Here is a 4,277-nt window from a genome sequence, read left to right on the forward strand (position 1 = left end):
ACCTGTATAGACGGTTTCAACAGTAACAACATAAACAAATGCCTTTCGTGGAACAAATGTAACGTAACTTCTAGTAAACTTCGCAAAGTTAGAGTAAACATTTGTTATTAGCCACTAGTCAGACCATTAAACAAACAGTAACCGGAAGTAAAGTTACGCCCAGGGGTGCGTTTCCCTAAAGCAACCTGTTAGCAACTTACTTGGTTGGCAATGGGAAATTGCATTGCAACCAACAAAGTTGCTAACTTAGTTAGCAACGATGCTTTTGGGAAACGCACCCTAGAACTGCAAAAACACACGTGCGTCTATACACACACACGCGCAAAAAAATGCTGGGTAATTTTCAACCTAGCAGGTCAAAAAGGCAGAAACCCAACAAACAATCAATATCTTTGGTTTGAAACAACCCATCATACAATAGGTAAAATTACAACTCAACGGGTTGGGTTTGTTGATTTTTTCAGAGCGGGGTAAAAAATAACCCAACATTTACCTTGAATGCACCGCCTTGAAGTCACTTTATGTAAAAGTGTCTGCCAAACGCATATATGCAATATACTTCATCTTAATGGCGCCGTGCAATACAACCATTCTGCGGTATTAGGGCTAATATGTATGCAAAATATATGTACATATAAAACAAAGTTTTAAAATGTCCAACTGCCTGTTTGCTTTGATAATTAGCTCTGAATGTCTGCGTAAGCAAAAAAGGATCTGCTCTCAACCAACGTCAAGTTTTCTTTAAAGCCTGTGAGAATAATTTTGCCAGGCTGTAAATATGTGCTTATCGAATAAACCTGATGTCATATTTTTGTCCCAGGGCGTGCTAAAGCATTGCTCTGCGGTTCAAGCATGTTTCAACCTGCATGTTTTAACAGCTAGTGAAAATACAAGGAATCCAAGCAGAAGGAAAGATGATGATGAGTAAGTAAAACGTCTGGGCATGGGAAAAGGGTCAGTTTTGATGGTTCAGCTCAAGCCAATCTTGCAACATCTTTAGCAAACCATCTATCGTCGTCGAAGTCTTTCACTAGTCAGACCAAACCACTGGATGGATAAAACCTGTTATGACATGAAACTATGTGCATGACTATTTGTATTTCCTACACAAGCTACCCAAATAAAGTCTGAACGGGTGGATAACTCCAACACTGAATTGAAGCGCAAGGTCAATGATATATATGTATATTTCAAAATCCACAAATGATCAAGCGGTTTGTTGTCTCATAACGTCCAACCTTTATGCTGACCTCAAAGAAAACCAGACATGAAAGGAGAGAGAAAAAGTTGGTTTGAGCGTATACAGGCCCTCACGCTCCCACAGTGTTTGCACTGTAAGCACAAGAGGTGGCCTGATAACATCTTCCTAAAAGTTTCTCCAAAACACCAGCGCTTATCCCAACAACCTTTACTGTTTATTGGGAACACGCACAAAGCTGTTGGTCGTTCAAGCATGTCAATTCGGAACATCACAGAAATCCAACTGTATTCCCGTGTATTTACTTAACATTCCCCTTTTTCCTGGAGGCAGTAACTGGTCAAATGGCAATCAGGCGGTGAGCAGCCGTTACTGTGAGCAAATAGGATGTGGCTTGGATGTATACTGAATATCTCTACGAATTTCACGTCGGTTCATGGCTAAATGCTAAGAAACGCTTGAATCTAAGACCACTAAGCAGGAGAAGATAAGGGAGGATAAGTCTTGGCACGCCAAAGATTTGGTCTATATTTGCATCTCATTTACCTGAGATCCTGGTGTTTTGAGTTAAGACTGATTTGTGGGGCTGTAACTGTCAAGGCTCAATAATGAATATGGATAAAGAGAGAAAGGGAATGTTAACAATCACACATCATATCCTGGGGGAATATTTTAGACCTTAAATCCACATGTGATTGAAAAAGCAACGTTGGTTTACATTATCTGTTTGTCATAAATGTAAATTAAGCTTTTAAATGAACATTCCTCTCATGCAGGTATTGTTACAGTTTTAATTTAGCAATTATAAACCTATTTATGCTTCTGTTACTTCCTTTTTGTCATAAAATACAGTCTTCTGTAAGGTAACGTTATATGCACATACTGCATGTCATTGTTGGTATATTTAAACACACTAGAGGTTTTTTAAATTAAATTTTTGTTGTTGGATTTTAACTGGTGGACTATTATTTCACCTTAGGCTTTTGTATGGATTATCTATGAATGCATAGCTTTCAAGGGTGTCATTTATTGGGTGTTGGTTCAATTGTGTTCCTTGTAACAGAACGAACTCTTACAAATTAGATTTATGCACACAATCGTGTATGTATTTACATTTAAACACAAGAATTGAGGACACAATTTCAAACAGTTACTATAATTTTTTAAGTGCAGATACACCTTGTACCTGATTTCATAAAAGCAATTTCACTTTTTGTCTTATCTACGAATGACACAAACACAATTCGCTGCTTGCAAAAAACAACAACAACATAAAACTGTATATGTAGTTCATGTAGATTGGATGTTTCAGTGTCAATGAGTTTGTGCAGCACACATAAGCAAATATAAAGAGTCTTCAGGCACAACTTAAGTATCTGCATTAGGGTAAATAAACATTGAAGCAGGACTCTGGAAGTGTGTTGAGTGGGTGGGTGTTGGGGGAGGCGTGCTTGCCCCTGTTTACAAGTATAAACTGAAAACTCAATGATAGTATCTCCAAAGCCTTAGGTTAGTTTTACAAAGTTGGTTTTCTCATTGTTACTGTTTTACTGTGCACTTACAACACTGCCACTTGTATGTTGAAATATAATTAGTTAATTTTAATATGAAAAAATGTCTTGGACTTTGGCAATTGAATGCATGAGGTCTTTATACAGCCATACAGAATGCAAGGTTTATAGAGACAAATTATTTTTTAGGGTTAATTTATTTTAAACTGTTTTAACATTAACTTTTATTCTAAACTTTTCTAAAACAATGTTAAAATACACTGCCAATATAAGACTTAAAGATTGTTCCTATATTGACAACTACTTTTAAATGTACTCCATCCTGTTCGTATAAAGTTGAGTACGTATTACATTATTTAAATAAGAAATACATTTTAAATAACTTCAAATCCTAAACTATATTTAAAAACTGCAATGCTTTCGTTGTTCTTTGCTTTTCTGTGTTTTCTTTGTGTCTATTTTGTGTAAAGCTGTTTTGAAACAATGAACAATTATGATAAGTGCTATACGGTATAAATAAAATTAAATTGAACCGAACTGAATTGTAAACCAGTTTTGGTCTCCCTTACATCTCCCTCATCCTTTAAAATAAAATAAACAATGTTTTTTTAAAGTCTAACCATGTGTAAACAAACCACTGTTTCAATCACAAATCAGTGTTTAGCAAATAAACAGGCGATTCCCGTTTTTCTTTATGAATGTATTTCTATCGGACATGATTTGGTTTAAATTTTCTGTTCAGCACCTTTCCGGTTCTTTTTAGTTTTGACCTGAAATGGGTGTTTACTTTTGCCTGAATGGGTCTTAGTGCTAAATAAAGGGTACACAATTTTGTATCGGCAACACCTTATATTGTTATGCATATAAATCTTAGAAACTACGCGTGGTTTCTTGTAAGTAGAAAAGCAGACGTCTTGTTGCATGAAAACACAATTTACAGCAATAATATAACATTTATTGTCTCTGATCATTTGTGCCTTTAAAGCATTTTTTTGTATTTTATTTTTTACATTTAGAATTAAGAATATTGCCGCTATTTTAAAACAAAACCGCAAATTTAAAGCGCTAGATTGAATCTTTTATTCAGCTTACCTGACTGGTTTTAGTATGAGCTCATTTATTTCTTGTCACAATCAATTTATCAATTTTATATGCAGATATTCATTACAGCCTGAATTATAAAATATCTTAAGAGTAAGGTAGTAAGCCTACATAAAAATATCTTGTGTTTGAAATAATTAAGACGCACATTTGTATTGACAATTGTAAAGTAGATACAATTGTAAGCTAAATGTAAACTGGACAGTAGTTTATAAAGTGCCAGAAACCGATTTATAAAGTAAAAATGTATGTATTAAAATCGAGAAAATTATATTCGTTTAATTTTCTTATTATGTAGTCCTAAAAAAGTAAATACAAAAACCTAACTGTGATGCACCGTTAATTCTATTCTTTGTAAAGTTTTTAGGTTAAACTGGATGTACATGCAACAAGTGTCGATGAATATTAAGCTCCTCCTCTCAGGTGTAATCCAATCCAATGCCCTGTCACAGGTAAAACCGGCCCCA

Source organism: Paramisgurnus dabryanus, chromosome 17, assembly GCF_030506205.2.
Source record: "Paramisgurnus dabryanus chromosome 17, PD_genome_1.1, whole genome shotgun sequence".
Taxonomy (NCBI): Eukaryota; Metazoa; Chordata; class Actinopteri; order Cypriniformes; family Cobitidae; genus Paramisgurnus; species Paramisgurnus dabryanus.